Source organism: Ochotona princeps, chromosome 2 (assembly GCF_030435755.1).
Source record: "Ochotona princeps isolate mOchPri1 chromosome 2, mOchPri1.hap1, whole genome shotgun sequence".
Lineage (NCBI taxonomy): Eukaryota > Metazoa > Chordata > Mammalia > Lagomorpha > Ochotonidae > Ochotona > Ochotona princeps.
Genome location: NC_080833.1, coordinates 139962821 through 139981636, shown reverse-complemented (window position 1 = coordinate 139981636; position 18816 = coordinate 139962821).

Below are 18816 nucleotides of genomic sequence, written 5' to 3'. Positions count from 1 at the left end.
GAAATGTACGTTTTGTTTTATTTTTTACAAAGAGGGATGAATGCCCTTTGCTGTATGCATGGCATTTTATTGCAGTTTCTTTGATTAAACACCAGTGCAACTCAAAGAATTCTTAACAAACTGGTGAAGCATTTCCCCTTTGTCATGAAATCTCTCTGGCTATTGAAATGAAGCTGACAAAGTTGATTGTTTTTTCTCCGAGGACTGATTAACAAGTGGTACCAAGCCCTCTATTTCAGAGTAAGGCTAAGAGAATATAAAACCTGTGCCAGTACACACATTTCTCTGCTAGCTTCTAGTCAAACAAAAATTTTCCAAAAAGAGGGCTACAGAAAGGGCATATTCATCTTTTTTTTTTAATTCTCACTTTTAATTGCCCCGGTGTCTTTTAAAAGACACATTTTTAAATTGAGCTTAAATAATCTTTCGGTGCTATTATGGAAGAAGTAGTAGGGAGGAAAGGAATAACATGTTATCATACTGATGCAAGCTTTTCTTCCCTTTGCAAGTCAGGATGAGATTGTGCCCACACTGCATGACGGCTTCTCTGAGGTTGTTTAGTTGCTCTCATATATACCATGAGACGTTTTTGCTATTGTCAGGAGCTGAGGGGACATTCCACCATGTCACCTGTTGGTGACTGTTATTGTTGATGGTGTAGTCCATGAATTAATTATACACAGTGATTTAAGAACACACCTTCACAGATAGGCCATCAGCCCCGATAGTTCTGCCATAAAACACACTAAGGCAGCATGTTTCTGGAATAGATAACAGAGAGAATCTGTTCAAAAGTTTATTCTGAAGACTAAAAATAAATAGCAGTCTTAGTTTCAACTTAGCAGGGAAAAGGATTTGAGAAAAGTCTGAAAGGCTGAGATATTAGTTTGAAGAGGAAGAAATTGGCCCCCTGGGAACTAGATCTGTCAGCAGAACACCAGGCACAAAACTCCACGCAATCATTTTACTGAAATGAAATATGGGCAGTGCATTTCAGATAACCAGTGACAGACTGTAATAAAGGATGTCAGAAATCAGGTTAAGTCTTCTAGAAATTGATTACGCGTTTGGGCTACTCATTTTTTTAAATCTGTGAAATAAGAAATTAAAAAAAAAAACAACAACAACAACTTAAATTTCTCCCAGCTCTGCTGAGCCAAAATATCTTCTATGTGTTATTTGTTCAACTGGCAGAGCAAAACATAACCAAGAAGACCAGATTCAGCCATCACAATTGAAAAGTGTCCATCATGAGTATTATCCAGAACTAAAACAAAATAAGCCTTTAATGTCTAAATGTGTCTGGATGGGTTTCATGAACTCTGAAATTGGAAAGGGCCACAATAGTCAGCCATCCAGGAGTGATGAAGCCCAGCCTGACTTCCTAGGATGCTCCGTGAGGCTTCTGTGAGACCACAGACTTTGAGCAAAGGCATATGAGGAACACAGAGGTAGATATAAAAAAAGGAAGAAATGAGAATATAAACGATAAGTGATGAGACACCGAGCAGACTGAGAGAGTAAGCTTCGTGGATATGGCACAAGGAAGCACACAGGTTATAAAAATGTAAAGATAGAAGTGACAGTGCGAGACACTGTGAGGACAAGTTCTCGAAAGCTGTTGCGTACTCAGTACCTTGCACCTGCCCTGTGTTCATATGGGTGTCTGAACAGGAAACCAGTCTGTGGCAGAACCTGACAGATGGCACCACGGCTTCAGCTCATCTTCAATCGGATTGCTCCACTGTGGTTAAGGCATGCCAGTATTCCAAGACAGGAAGGGACAATTTGACTGTTAGGGCTCACGCCTTCAGGGATAGAGCGTTTATAAAGAGTGGCTACACAAAACCTGAAGGAACTTTAAGACAAAGGAAAGGAAAAAAGTATTCAAACTAATTTAATATTTGATATTTTTAAGAAAATGCCCAAACTTTGAACTTTATTGGTCTTTCTGTATTTTTAATTGTTTGATTTTTGAATTAATATGGGTATGGGTGGCTTACAAGAGTCCTTTTCTGAGTTTGCCTCTAGCAGCAAACTTGATTCAAAATCCTTCAGAGAATTATCATGCATAACAGAATTAGGAATGAGTTATCACGGTTTTGTAGTAGCCTATCCTGCCCCGTGGCCTGAAGGATTATGAATATGGAACAATTACTTCATCATTCTTATGTTTCCTTCATGGTAAAATTAGGACCATTATTTCAATCAGGTGTATTTCTTATATTCATTGTGGGATTATTTGTTTGGGTGAGCTATTGTGTTCAACACCTCAAAAACATTAGATGAAAAAAAGAGAATTTGCTCACATCTTAATATCATGCCTTTATTTCCACGTCACAGAAGACAAATTTCCATCTTCTGTTTAGCTTGGATCTTTCCTATTTTTCATTACAACCTTATTCTTCATCTTCAGAAATATCAAGACAGAGATTTTAGGTATACAACATTAAAACTGCAGACCTGCCCTTTATCAGCTACGTTTTAGATGGACAAACTAATCTCAGCCTCAGGTTGCTCACCAGTTAATCAGAACACAAGACACATTCCTCAAAATATCATTGCAGGAACCCAGTGCGGCAGCATAGTGGCTAACGTCCTCACCTCGCATGTGCCAGGGTAGGATCCCATATGGGAGTCAGTTCAAGTCCTGGCAGCTCTGTTTCACTTTCAGCTCCTTGCTTGTGGCCTGGAAAAGCAGTCGAGGATGGCCTAATGCGTTGGGACCCTGAATCCACGTGGGAGACCAGGAAAAAGCTCCTGGTTCCTGATTCAGATCAGCTCAGCTCTGGCCAATGTGGCCTCTTGGGGAGTGAACCAGAGGATGGAAGATCTTTCTTTCTGTCTCTCCTAATCTTTATAAATTTGACTTTCAAATAAAATAAATAAATCTTAAAAAAATATCGAACACAACTTTTTGTCAAATTGTCAAAATGTTGAGAAGTGGAATTAAGACCACACTTATTTTGGTGTGATTTTTAATATGCATTTCCCATAGACTTTCCACAATACCTTTTTATTTCTGGCAAACATTTGGCATCTAATAAATTATGAATGATGTTTTAAATGAGAAAATATGGAATTTTGATGGTTAATATTTGTCAAAAGACATCTGTGTTATTGTTTTTACTCTGCTTCAATTAACAATAAGGGGAACAATTTGCTTTCTCAGCTTGTGTAACATTTAGAAAATACAGAAGAATTAGCAATTAGCTCTCAGTTGTATTTTAGGAGGATGTTAGGTAAGAAAAGAAAGAGCTTGAAAAATACCAACACCTGTGGTTCAGAAAGCACAAACTCCACTATGAAGAGATTCTTCATGTCTCAGCAAGACAGCTGAATAAGTCCATAGACAAAACCAAACTACTACTAGTAGCCAGATCTAAATGCATTACAAAGTCTTCATGAAGATATCTAAGAGAAACCCAACAATTCCGTAACTTTACTTCCATGCTTACACTGGAGAACAGCATTGGTTCTCTGGTCCCAAGAATAGATATTGGGAAAACACCAATGAGAGCAAAAATGTGTACTGTGGGAAGAATGAGTAGGCCTGGCTACGTGGCATGGGCTGCGGATGAGCTCTTTCCGGAAGCCTCAATGAAGTGGATTAGTTTCCCTATTGGTAAAGCAAAAGCAAGAAATCAAGGAGAGACAGAGAAAGCCATAATAGAGACACATATCTAAACATTACAGATGCCAGTGGAGAAAAAGATGAAGAAGAGAGGGCAAAATAAAAAGCTTTATTGGAGGATACAAATCTTAATTCAGAATGACCTATCATAGTCTACTGTCTGTTAGGAACTGTCAGTCACATAGTCTGATGGGAATAAAATGTCCAATGAAAAGAGCAGATTTCTGATAAAACATTGACGGCAACTGTTGTTCCTGTGTCTGTGGCTGACCATATATATCTACAAAGGATTATCGGTGTGCCCAGGATGACAGAGGACATTTGTTTTCAGGTGTGTGTATTTGCTTCCCATCCCAACCCTAGCTGTAGACTCTAGAATAAATGATCAAGGAAAGTAATGCATTATACTGACTTGCAGAGTCAGAAGAAGGCAACATTTTTTTTTTCTTTAGAAATTAAAAGCTGTTCAATAAGGATGAAGATCTTTCTACCAGTGCCTTATGTATGGGGACCTTTTAATATCAGTTGTATATCATGCATGGGAAATGTTTGCAGCATGCAGTTCTCTAATTTGCAGCCTTATTTGACTTGCTAAGCAAGCGAGTATTCTGATGTTTTTCTGAGATAGGCAGAATTCTGTGTTGTCAAGTAGAGTGGAGTAGGAACTGCATTCTAAGTGCTGTGGGCCTATTTACGCCAAGTACGACCTCATGGTCATGTCTGCTAAATGTGTAACTGAAAGAAACCCACTTGGCAACTAAAAAAGCCCTACATTAGTTTTCAGATACAAGGAATGAGGACCATTATGTCAAGATAGACACAGCAGGAGATGCTAGAAGATCCCCCTGCCCACCCCCAAAAAATCAGAAAGCAGAAGCGAATCTTAGAGGGATTATTTGATTTCAGTGTCAGCATTGCAAATGCAACATAGTAATACTTATTATGCTTTGATTTAATTCATCCAATTAGGCTATGCTGTAATTGAATGGATTTTTGGCAGTTCTACTGATTATCAAACACAGTTACATAGTGACTCCAATTTCAGCTGCTGTTCCAGATGTAGAACATTTTGTGAAAGAAATCACCACAGTGTCTAGCAGTTAATATGCAGCTAAGGATATAGCTATTTTTCTCTGTATTACTTCTCAAGGACAGCGAGAAGTAGTTTGCTTTCTTCTGCTGAGGCCAGTAATACATCTTCATTAACTGGCTTTAGTGATGTATTTATTCTCCATCCTCTTTTATGATAGAGTTTCCAAATTCTTGGTTGTCTTGGCATGCTATGTGACATCATACTGCCCACAGAGAAACCTGCTAAGATCTGATGAACAGCATGTACTCCTGTATGACATATGCCATCTAGAAAATAAGAGAGAAATCCTGCGTACAGTCAGGAGCCTGCCAGCTCAAAAGCACTTCTGGGGTTTCAATGACCTCCAAAGTGAAAGAAAAGTTGATATTTCTTACATGTATCAAACAACATGAACCCATGTCTCTTGGTGAGGCTGTTTTTTGTATTTTGAATGCAGAAATATCGTATCTGAGTGTGTTATTTGTAGACATCTATAGTGTCATCTCCAAATCCACCACATTCTACTTTTTATGAAGGTAAGCAAAGGGTCCAAAGTAATTGTAGGTTTCTGATAAAGCTATTCTCTCACACAGTGGTCAAAATCTGGTGTACTCTTTGTTAGGTGTCTATGCACAATTGGGGTGTATCAAGTTCCTGGCAAGCACCATCACCATCTCCAGGTTTGGGATGAAACTGTTAGAGTCCGGGCCAAAGCCCCCGGACGTCAGGGTGCGAGCCAGTCAACCCCCAGAGAACGACAAAGAGTCTTGCTGGTAATGCAAACAGCAAACAGAGTTTATTGCGCCGGCATGCTGGGGTCCGACTGCACTTGGGGCAGGCAGGCCAGCCAAGCCAGGCAGTCGGACCATGAACAGCCCAAGACAGTAGCTTATATAGGCCCTCCTGGGCTGGGAAATACATCAAAAGTAACAACTTTAGACATGTTCATTATTTTAGGGCTTTCAGGCACAGGGAGCCTGTTCCGTGCCCATACCCACTATCTTTATGGCTCATCCCATTCTCACACTCTTATCTTCCTCCTGTTTTTGGGGCCGGAGAAGAACTGTGCCCTTGCCTTCACAAAGTTGCAAGGCAGCAAAGAGCAGATTTATCGCTAAAGCGGAATCCTCCCAAAGTCCAGGCACCTCCTGGCCTAGCAAAGTAGCAGTTGTTCAGTACAAAGGAATCTCACATTGCCCAACAATAACATTTTTACCCACACTCTAACAAAACTTCTATCCTCTTAGAAAAATATGTACTCTCCTTTTGCGGCAAAGCTTCTTGCTTTGACAGAGTCTCAATATCTGTCCATGGGATAACTCATGACCTTCACACACCAAATGTTCCACTAACATTTAAGAGTATTATGTATGACCCACTCAATCAAAGGTCAGGTAGGCACTGAACTTGCACAGATCTGAATGCACAAATAAGTTATCTACGCAGGTGGTGCAGACTCTGTTAACACCAAACCTATTAACATTACTGCTTTTCTACTGCACCATGCTTATGTTTTCCTGTGACAACTTTTACAGCCTGTTCAATCTGCAAAGACAAAAAATAAGAATCTCTAACGTAATTTACAGACATGTCCGAATTACTGGCTGGCATCACCATAAACCCAAAAGGCAGCATGGAAGAAATCTTTCCAGTGGACAAACTCTTCAAATGCATGGAACTTTGTTGTTATCATTAGATCACGTGGTATCGCTAGACCATTCATAAGAGATGGAGATCAGTAGATCTCTGTGTAAATGATGATTTGGCTGAACAGTGAGGATTTGCAAGAAAAGGACGAGGAAGGTTGTGAAATATTTGTGCACCATGCATGTGTATAAAATAGACTGATCTTAAAAATGGACACAGGCTATCAAGTTGTTACTAATATATCTGAGTATTCCCCAGAAGGCATTCTCTATACTGTATACGAGGAGGCTAACGAGGGAAGATCAATCAACTTGTTTGTCCAAGTGGCTTGCTCAACAGGCCCATCAGCTGAAGAAATGCAGCTTCAAAGGGGAAGACCTTACCTCGTAGCACATTGACATGTTTAATCTTTTTGATCAAGGAAGGGACAGATAGTGATACTCTCTGTGCTGTATGTATATTCTGATGCACATTTGCCTTTTGTTAGTCAGTATGAATAAATACTTGAAGCAAGCCACCTATGAAAAAATATGATTATTTTGAATTTTCACAGTCAAAGATGGAACAGTCCCACTGACTCTGCATTTGCTGAAAAAAATTCAAAGCTCCATTGAGCATCATGGGATGGGGATACTGTTACTTGTCCATACCTCTCCTTATAAAACTGCCATGTTTCAATCATGAGGATCCTAACCCAATAACTTATTCATGGCAATGTTTCCACTTAAGAAGATACCAGAGCAGAAGTATGAGGATGGTCTCAAAGCATGACATTAGCTAGTCTTACCACATAGCTTACCTTCCAGAAATGATGAGTTGAAACTGGGATGGTTTATTAAAGATTCAGTGTATATTCTCACCGGAGAATGATATGCTGAAAAGCAGGGCTTCCACTTATGAGATACAAAATTTAAATAAAGAGTGATCATATGATTCTGTCTTTCCAAGAGCCAGATCACATGAGTCTAAGATTGAAGAAGTGCAACAGGGAGCGCATTCTCTGACTTAGCACATTTTGTAGATGTGCTACTTGCAGAAAATTTTCTGCTCTTGGTGAACATTTTTAACTCAAAATGGATAGAGACAAATATACATTTTAAAAAATAAGGGGTTGACACGTATTAATGTAAAGTAACATAGAATGCATGGCAAAAGTAGTAAGATAAGGAAAAAAGGTAAATTATTATGTAATGGGTACCATTAAATGAATACACATTTATAAATGTATACTAACTCTCTCTAGATACATATATATAATGTTTACACATGATGCAAACATGGTAAATACTAAGACATACATTGTTATGTTACTACATAAACGTATCACATGTTAGTGCTGTTAGAAAGAATTGTTGAACTTTTATAAAATGTACTGCATGCTGGCACAATCTTAGAGGCACCGATTAACATAATTCTCATAACTGATTATTATTTTTACTTTATAGATGAGAAACATGAACCTTAGTAGACTGATGAACTTCCATGATCTACAACAAGTAAATAGCAGAGTTGGGATTCATACACACAGAAACTTGGCCCAAAATTTTGAACTCTCTCACCAAGAAGAATGCATATAGATATATTTCATTAATGCAAGAACATAAATGAAAATGATGGACAAAAGCTCTTGTTTTAATGTATTATTGATATTTACAAATTGTTCTCCAAGATAAAAAATAAAAGTGTTTCTTTTTTATTAACCAATACAGACTTGAGGGCAGTCATTAGCTTCCTGGCAATGCTTGTATTTCATGGCATCTTCTAGTGTTTGCCTTTTAATTTAACCTTAGTTGAGTGATGACAATTTTGTGATTATAGTTATTTGTGAGAGGCTACTACTGCTCATACTATCATTACAGAGTCAATCTCCTTCTATGACCTTCTAGAAGTTATGCTGTTCATGGGCAACCTACATTTTGCCTGTGCACCAGATAAGCTGGCATCCCCTTAAAATCTAGCTTCCACTTTCTCAATTTCAATGAAAAGGAAGATAAACATTAATCTAACAGAAACATTGGGAAGCACCTTTGAGTTTGCTGAGCGAGTGGATGAAAGAGGTAAATTCAGCTGGGTCTTGGCATCTTCCCCGTGGATTCTGGCCTCAAGGTGTTTCATTTCCAAAGCTGTTGCTCTGTGGGCAGGAGGTTCAGGATGTGATTTCAATTAGTAAATACATTGTGTTAAAAAATAAATTTGGAAAGGACTTCAAACATTCAAACCGATAGTGCAATATCAAATAATAATTTGTGCTTTATTTTTAAGTGTTATTTTAACAGATAATGCAATAGAATTTCACATTGCCCATCACAAACTTGGTGTGAGTCACTTCCACAATTAGCACTAGTCCTAAAATGGGGAACGTTTGACTATGGACAAGGACAGGGCTTTTCCATTTACAAGGAGGCATAGCATCTCTTTAGTCACAGCCCAGTTGCATGTCTCTAATGAGAGCTATTTCCCTGGGGAGATGTATATGACGTACCTAATGAAACTATATATTCACTCCAGCATTTAATCATGCCTCCATCTCCTCCATGTATGAACAAATAAAAAAGGTACTTAACATTAACCAATCAACTGAGTTGACACTATATGTAAGATGACATGCACAGTGGGTCTGGCACAGACTTGATACTTTAAAAATAAGTAATTTATTGTAGTTTTAAATTAAATGAGTGCATATTAATTTTCTCTACTAACCAAGTATTTATTTTCTGAATTCTTGGTTTGAACATCTAACCAAATGCCTTTTGTGCTACGGAGAAATGTTCTGTGGCATGGATGAGGAAGATGTCTAAATACTGAATCCTGTCAAACAGGGACAAATCTGGCTCAAGTCCTAAATGAGGCTTCCTGATATTCAAGGACGAGTGCAAAAGACCCAAGGAGCTCAACACAGACTAAATCAGTTATGAAGCTGAGTGGTTCCCAAAGCCTAACAGTAAAAGTTCTTATAAAGAGAAGAAAATGCATGCTTGTGTTTTTAAGAGTGAGAAAGAAGATGTACCTTTCCTCATTACTGTTCTTACTCTTCAACGAAATACAGAACACTGGATCTCTGGATTCATGGGGCTGGCCCATGGCCCGCTGTGGAACTTTATAGGCTTCTGTGATGTTCATTAATCGAGTTCAAGCTCCTTGAACTTCTATAACCCATGTAGATTGAAGAAAGGACATCACAGGCCGTCACTAGAGTCTGATTTTGGAAAATGTCCAGTGCTCTGACTGCAGCTTAGACAACAGAGCCACGGTGCAGCCTTTTCAGGGACTGCTGCTCTGCTCCCCTCTGCTTCTCCTACCGTCTTCCTCTGCCTTCCCGTCTTCCTCGTGCAATCTTATCTTTCATCACATACTCACACTTTGATCAAGACACAATGAAAGCAATGCCCATTTCTTTCCCAAAGGGCTCTCACACTTTTTACATCAGTATGCGGCAGCTTCTTTGCTTCCAAGGATGGGCTGTGTAGGCCCATGCTGAATGTTTCCTGACACAGAGGTTAATTGAATAAGTAAGAGTCAGGACCTGCTGGGAAGGCCAGAGCTGAGTGCCAGTACCTCATTGGAAAGTCTTGCACCTTGGTGCTCCCCATTAAAATCCTCGCTACAGAAAGCATTCTGGCTGGAGTCATATCCAAAGAATTCCTTTTCACCATCAGACAAAGCAGCTTTCTATTTAAGGGTCAGCCACGGTGCTAGCACAGAATCAAAAAACAGAATATATGATTTCAGAAACCCATAATGCATTTACATTGTTCATCTAGTAACAAACACGTTAGAAATAGGTAATTGTATAAAACATAGTATGTGTACATGTGTGTCTGTGGATTCACGGACCTAAATTTATTTTGGGGGAATTTTTTTCCATGTACAACCAATATACAAAAAACTAACTCTATGTATTTACTATACAATTGGATGAGCTCAGGCATATACAAATACCCATGGTATCATTATTACAATTAAGGAACTGCACAAATATGCCACTTTCAAAATTGTCTTGTGTGTATGTGTGTCAGGACACACATGAGGTTCATCCTTTGACAATATGAAGTATGCAATATTGCCTTGTTAACCACATTTCCATGTAGTTCAGATCTGTAGAATTTAGTCATCTGCTAGAACTGAAACTTGAAACTTTTCATAAGGAATTTTATATACTGCTACTGTATTTGTCTTAATGTACTATGGTAGAATCCAAATATACAGCTATTGAACATTTGATCAATGATCATTAGCAATATATTTCGTTGTAAATGATATTGGTTGAATGCATATTTCTCTCAGCTTAAAAAGGCATAAATGTAGCAAATGTGAACAAAGGCCTGAAATAACTCAATTTCTGGAAAAATATATATGAGGTAAAGATTCCTTCAATTCTGAATTTATATCCCTAGACATACAAAGAAAGCAATATCAGTTTGCATTAGGCAGGTTAGTCTTTAAATGGTCTGTTCTGTTGGACTCAGAAAATATATGAATATTTTGTGAGAAGTTCAAAGTTTTGTGCTTTATCAAAGTCTGAAAAAAGTACCTAATGAAATCTGAACTTTGGTGTAAGCACATTGTACAAATTCCTTTCAATTAGTCATGGAGTGCTGTTTTCAAACAAATTGGATTTGATATTGAAAAAACAATGTCTACAATTTCAAGCTTTAATTCCAGTGATTGGAAGATAGAACAACCTATGACCTGTTTGCCTTTGAAATTCTTCATGGCTGTGTTGTCTTAGTTTTCCTAATCACCAGCTTTCAAAACAAACAACAACCTAATTCAACAGATGCCACACAAGATGGCAAGTAACTGGCTTCCTTTCAGATCCTTAGAGCCAACTCCCTGGCTGTCCTTGGAAAAGTCTGCCTGTGCTACAATGAGGCTGACTTTTCTCTACCTTAAATGATCATTGATTAGTTATGGCTCAGGGAATAGCATCATCCTGAATATTTAGCTGGACCCAAACATAGGACACTTAGATTTATCAGAAGATTTGAAATCCTATGAGATTATCTTATGTTGTTAACCTCCCCACCACACACACACAAACTTTAATTTCTTTTAGTTTGCATTTTTGGTACAATAATTTAATGGTCTTAGTGTTTTACAAGCTTGGGGAAAGGAAGTAAGGAGCGTTGGCCATCGTTCAGAACAGTCATGAATGTGGCCCAGAGATTGAGACAGATCAAAGAGAAGAGGCATCAGGGGAAGGGATGGAGAGGTGCATCCTGAACTCTCTCCCTAAGGTGTTTTTGTTCATTGAGCTGTTCCTCTATTCAAAGTAAATAGTTCTTACTTAGCAAAGACTGCATTTCAGAAAAGCCAGTCTTTAGGAAGCCATCTTCATCATTGCCGGAGTCAAAATGGATTGCAGAACCTTGCAAGCCACACTGTGTGTGCAGCAGGATATTTATTCTGTGTTTACAGATTAATACATATTGTAAAGTATTTTTTAAATTGTGTTTTCTATATACGTAAAAAATAAGAAACCAAACAAGCTGGATTTGTTTCTCTTCAGATCGCATTGTGGTATGGGCCCCATTAATTGACATGTTAAAGTCCCAACCTGCAGTATCTCAGAATGTGATTATATTTAGAGTATCATAAGGGTGTATAAATTAGAAGGTTATGTACTACCTTGTTACAGCAAGCTTAAGAGAATCACAGATATTATAAGAGGGCTCTGGACACTTTAATTAATTGCCATCTTCTTATAGTATACTGTGAGCTATTTATCTACAACTGAAGCTTCCATCAGAATATAGGATGCCAAGAATAAAATTTCATTTATAATAATGCATGGATATATAGGTTTTAACACTTTTCTGTTTTTAACATTTTTTAATTGGGAAGGCAGATATACAGAGAGGAGAGATCTCTCGATTGATTCACTCCCCAAGTGGCCGCACTGGCCAAAGTTATACTAATCTGAAGCCAGAATCCAGGAGCTTCTTTAAGGTCTTTCATGCATGTGCAGGGTCCCAAGACTTTGGGCCATCCTTGACTGATTTCTCAGGTCACAAGCAGGGAGCTGGATGAGAAGCAGGGTCATTGGAACATGAATCAGCACCCATATAAGATTCTGGCACATGCAAGGCGAGGTCTTTAGCCACTAGGCTACTGTGCTGGCCCCAGTTTGAGCACCTTTCATATTGCATGCATTGGTCTTGAATTTTCTATGTGCCAAAAAACATACATTTTTCCTAGGTAGGTCAACGGTTGTTAGGTATAATAGAAATAGAAAGGAATGATAAAAGAGAGAGAATCTATGTTGCTGTTGTTCAGCTTTCCATTTGCCCAGCTTTGTTCCATCTTTCAATTCTAGTTGAGACATAACCTGTACAAAAGAGAGTACTCATCATCATAGTGGGAAGGGAGATGGAAATACTGCATGCTGTAGCACTAAGAGCACAGCATCAGGAAACTGGCAAGGCTGTATCTCCTGCAGGTGTTTTATCCCTGGATGAGACATTTAATAGACTTGTCTGCAAACACTGCTGGAACCTCTGCCCAGTCAACCACAGCATCAAACATCAGGATACCATGGTAGCCAATTCTTGGGAAGTGGTGGTACTGAACCCACCAGGGCTGCATAGTCCATCTCGTATGGCCAATACATACAGAAAAAAAACATCCTAAAACGGCAGGATATGATAAGGTTTTCTAGTGATGGAGGGAATTATTGGAATCAATCTCTGAATTCTCACAGCCTGTTGTGGTGTCTAACAAAAGATGGCATTGCATAAGTGGAACAAACTCACACCAACTTTGTAACTAAGTTTGTTTGTGATCTTTGATGATTAACCTAATTTGTCAATGCCCTAGTTTACACACGTAAGTTGATAAATATAACATAGATCACACTGAACTCAATGAAACACTGCATGTTACTTTGGGATCTCTGAGAAGATGCTACTGAGATGGGATGCAATACCCAAGAGAATTCTTGTAGGAGTGACCACAAGAATGCCATCAGACCTCCATGTAGTAGGACTTCAACTGAAGGAAAGAGAGAAGGAAGTGTGCATGTGAGCACTGTAGATCACACAGCCTTCAAGGATTGTTGAACTAAAGTCATCCATTAGAGGAGCCCTGTGTTTCCCAGGAGCAAGCCAGCCTTAGTAAACCGGCCACAATCTCCGAGGGACTGGACTAGGGAAATTGAAGTGGCCTTTGCATAAAACTGGATTTCAGAGGAAGTTGCTCAGAGGTCAGTTATGTGCATGCTACACAGTGCAACCATTGCACTGACCCAAATTACTTCTAGAAGATTTGAAGAGCAACTTGTCCATCTTTCCCCTACACTTTTGTTCCTAACAAACTCATGATTAGAGGAAAAAATCACGTTGTAGCTGATCTCAGGACCACATGCCCACTGACTTTTATGGCCCTTCAACATGTTGAGGGTCCTGGCCATTCACTAATCATACTCTACTAGTTCAGAATTACATCACATGTCCTTTTGTTACAATGGGAGAAAGACACATCAATGAGTCTTGTCTGGCTTCCTCTTGTATTCCTTCCAGCCCACATTTTTGTAGAAACTGCCCACTTCCTCCTACTTATTAAGCCATTATTATCAATTGGATTACTTATTGTCTTTTAATTGCTAGATTCAGGATTCTAAAATATCCTAGGGATTGCATCATCTGCAGTTCAATGCTATCGTTATTGTGGCTTCTGATAAGTGTGTGTTCCATTTGGGGACCAGAGTTCACTCCATAGAATCAAACCTGAAAAAACATTAATAAACTATTTTCCCTGGCAACTGACCTTGTCATTCACAAGAGTGAAGGTGTTTGCTTCTTTTCTAGCTTTTAAGTAACATTACCCATAACTATTATTTCAGAATTCTATCATTACCCATTACTGCCCAGATCTGTGATTGCTTTTCTCTAGCATATTTCTGGGTTACAAAGGAAAACTACTAACACATTTTCCAGCTAATCTGTTAACCAACTCATCACCCCACATTTCTAGTGGGATTCGATGGGATAGAGTCCTTACATATTCATTCATCCCAGTATCATCACCTCCTTAATTATTTTATCCCTTCCTTTACCATTGCCCTGACACTGGGACATTACTACTTCCTTCAGACTTGGATGTCATATTGCTCTAGACTTGTAAAAGCCCTCCCAATCAAATTTGTGCTATTCACTGGAGTCTGTACTGGGATGTTAAATCCTGTGTTCTCATAAGCTTACTTCCAATCGATTGTGACATTATATAATCTAATATTCATGATAAAACGTCAACAAATCCAGCTCCTTAGCTTTGTCCAAGGCTTCTGCTAGCATAATTCATACTACATTCAGATGTTCTGTAGGTATATAATCTTGTCTTTTATCAGGCACAGAGTATCTCCATCCAAGTTACATTTGACAGGAAGCTAGCAACGTTACAGAGTCATACATCCATTGATAGCCCTGTCCAAGCTGGTACAACTCAGAGTACTTCCTTAGAATGGGATGCCTAGGTAATAGCTGGAAGTAGCCAAACTCATGGCTCACTGTGCGCTATCTCTGCTCCTTTCTTGATCCCTACCGGCCTGTTCTGTGCAACTTTGCGCAGTGTCCTTCAGTTAACATAAGTAAAAACACTAATAATTCCCTGCCTGGCTGTACATGCCCGAGTTTTTCCTCTGTTCTTCCCTTCCCTTTCCCTTGACTAATTTCATTTTCCACTATTCTTATTCACTGTGCCTTAGTCACACTGTCAGCCCTGTCATTTCTTAAACTGAACTATCATTTTCCTATTTGAGTACATTGAAATTTCTTTTTCTTTCTACCTAGAATATGTCCCTAATATTCTCAAAGCTCTTCCTAGTGCTGTTTTTAGGTTGCTTATGATATATATATATATATAACATATATATATATAACTTATATATTTATTATAGATATCATATAATACACACATCTATATGATCTAATTAACGAGTTACTCTTCAAGTATCAGCCGTGTCTAAAATCTCACATCTATATGTTCCTTTACACTTCCTAGCAATAGCACATTAGCTAACTTTATTTTTCTCAGTATTATTTATTCTAGCAAATCTATAATAATGTGATCTGTTTAACCAAACTTAGCTTTAATATTTACTCAGAGAATTTCTTGTTTAAGGTTTAAGCTGTAATTTCCAGTACCTTGGAGAGCACGTCCATGGTTATTTCAAACTCATTTAGCTCAGTTGGATGAATTAGTCTGTAGTACTCTTGACTCGCTTAATTTAAACCAAAATAATGGGGAAAGATTTCCAAAAAAAAAAAAAAAAAAAAAAAGAATGAAAAATAAAGAGCAGGATGTGGATAAGCAAGGCTTAAAACTGTGCAAAACAACTGAATACATTATATTGGATAAAGCACCGGATAACAAATTCTACTTGGATAAGGTCTTCATCCATGATTAACTACTGACAATATGTATCAAATATCACCAAGCTGTAATATAACAAAGCCTTTTACATAATGTTTAAAACCAAACTTATTTCTGTGCTCTTTAAAAGGTATGAATGTGAGACTCTACAGAATTGCACCATAAAATGAAGAATTTAAAATAAAATTTAAAAAAATTAAAAATATCAGACATTAAACAAAAGTTGAACTTTGAAAATCAATGACTACTTCTCAGTATCTCTTTCTAAGATGGTGGGGTGGGAACATTCAAGATTAGCACATCAAAATACAGGGTACCTAGTTCTCTTTGAATTTTAGAGTATAAAATAGCATATTTTGGCATATTTATGCCACATGCAATGTTTGGGATATATTTATACCATAAAATAGTTGCTGTTTATTGAGCCCTGAAAACAACTACTGCGAATGAGGCACATAAGCTAAAGGGAACCCTTCTCTAACACTTAACGGATCTGTCTGTCCATCTCCACAGGTGTCATCCTCATTGTGGGGGAGTCATCAAGATCTTTATCTTGTCATAACAAGGAGCTCCGGAATCATTTTCATTTTAGGCTTGGCTCCGTGCATTTACATCCACTGAATTGACAAAAGTCAAAAAGTTGAAAGATAATGATGCAACATTAAACTGGTGAGACATGAATTTTCTCGCATTAATTCTAAACTCGACAAGTGCACTATTTATCAAGGGACGCCGGTTTGTGACAATTTCATTCAGGTAGTGGTTTGTTAAGATTCTCCCAAATCAGATAACACAAGAACTTCTATTATATCCAAGTCCAGATACAAACCATGTTGTTGTGCATTTCTTTGAAGTTATTCTAAGATGTGTTGGTACAATTACTTCCTTACATTCTTAACAGTCTTGGAAGAAAAGAAAGATCTACTGTTTTCATGAGTGATATCCATTAATGTTTATCATGTTTACGTTCAAGTTGAGCATTTAAAGCACTTATTTATTCACTGTCTTGGTTTTGTCGGCATTCAAAGTGCCTGAAACAAGCTACTTAAGAATTAAAGAAAGACATACCTCATTCAACATTTTAGAAGTTCAAGACTGAACAGTCCATTGTTTCAGCACCTGGTGAGGGTGGACGTCAAACCATAAAGGGCAGAAGTATGAAGGAATGATCAGAGGCTAAACCAGCAGCAGAGGGGCTGTTGAGAATTGCCTCCCAATGTCATGCCTCCACCTCATCTAAGGACTTCTCACCTACATCCCAAATTTTATAACTGGAGAAACCTTATGCTCATTAACTTATGATGTTGGAATTTAAATGTCTTCGGCAGTTCGGGAATCAAATCACATGTAGATAACGTGTTCATTTAAAGTAATGACAAATGATCAGCATTCTGTGTTAGAGCAGAGAAATTATTTTGTAAAAACCAGCAACATTTTCCAAGACACAATAGTGTGATGTTTTTAAATAGATGCTATTACTTAAAATATATATATTTTAAAATATATATTGTTTTAAATATAGATAATTATATTTCGATGTGTAATGTTGTTTAATAAATATATGTGCATGTATATAATTTATATGTAATATGCATATGTATGTGTTTATACGTGTGCACATATAATATATGTGAATATTCATGTTTATATATGCATAAAATATTCATATAAATATATAATTCAAATATCTTTACAATCTGGCTCAAAATCAAAACAGCTGGATTCTCACATTTGCTTCTGCAATCTGTTGCAAATACCGTGCTTTCATTGAGGAATATAAAGACAATCTGGCCTCACAAAGATATAAAATTAAACAGGTAGGCTATTTTAAGAAGCTTTTAAGAAAAATGTGAATATCTTTCTTTGATTTCATGCCGGAGATGACTAAGTGGTAATTTCTTAAAGGTTAGTTGCAATGTGGAAAGAAACTAAATTAATGGCTTTTCCAAAGTTTTTAACAATAGTTAAAAATATCCAATATTATAACGGCATATTATTTTCGGAAACATAATGCTGACTCCGTGCTCATCCACAAATTAAAGATTGGGAGTGGCTGCAACCATCCACTAGCATGGATAGTATAAACTTATTCTACTTGAGAAAATGTAGAATGAGCAAGAAAGACAATGATTTTCTTCTTTCAAATTTCAAGATAGGAAGAAAAACACCTCAGAACATGAATCTCCATATTCAGATATCCATGTTCTATCTTCCAGTGTCTGTATCCTTGATACCCTTGCAATATTATCCTCTTGGAATTTCTGAGGTTCATCCTTTCCTTTGCAAAGGGTCAATGCCAATGCTATTGTCTCTTGCTAGAATGCCCTTTGAACCCTCCTAGTGCACACAAGCATACATGTAGGGGGGAAGACACTTATGCAAACATCTACATACTCCTTCAGGGTCGCAGGTCACTAGTCATTTCCTCAGGAAGATGTCCTCTGGATTTTCTACCAAAGCTAACTCTCATTTGAAATGCGCATTTACAAATCATTATTTTGAACTTATCTTTCTGCATGATTTCATGGAACTTCAAACAATTTGTTGTCGTTGTTACTGTTAGTAAGCTGTATCCTCCATGACAGCCAAGGAAGTTATTATTTTTCAATTATATCAACAGTTTTTAGTATACAGTCAGTAAATATGGGTACATCAGTGAATCATATCATTGATAATCAAAAGAAGGGGGAAAACGATGTATGCTTTGCTTAAATTCTCAGCTCAGACTTCCTCATTTCTTCCCAAGACTCCTGTAAAGGAATTGAGTAGAATGAAACAAAGAAACAGTCATACAAAACCCAGATCATTTTTCTGTCTTCATATTGTTTTTTGTAAAAATACCAACGCTGGTTCTAGATCTTCAAAACCAACAAGAGTAATTTAAATTAAAATCTTTGTTTTTACAAGAGTAAGTAGAATTGTCCTCTGTCACATTCCTGAATAATAAGAGATTTTTAACATGCTTGTCTAATGAAAATTTTCTAATACAAACTCTCCATCAGGAAGTCCAGAATTGTATGTGGATGTATGTGTCAGTTTGTGTGTGTATGTTGGTATCAAAGAGAAGTCTTCCCCTCTCTTTCCTGTTTCCTTG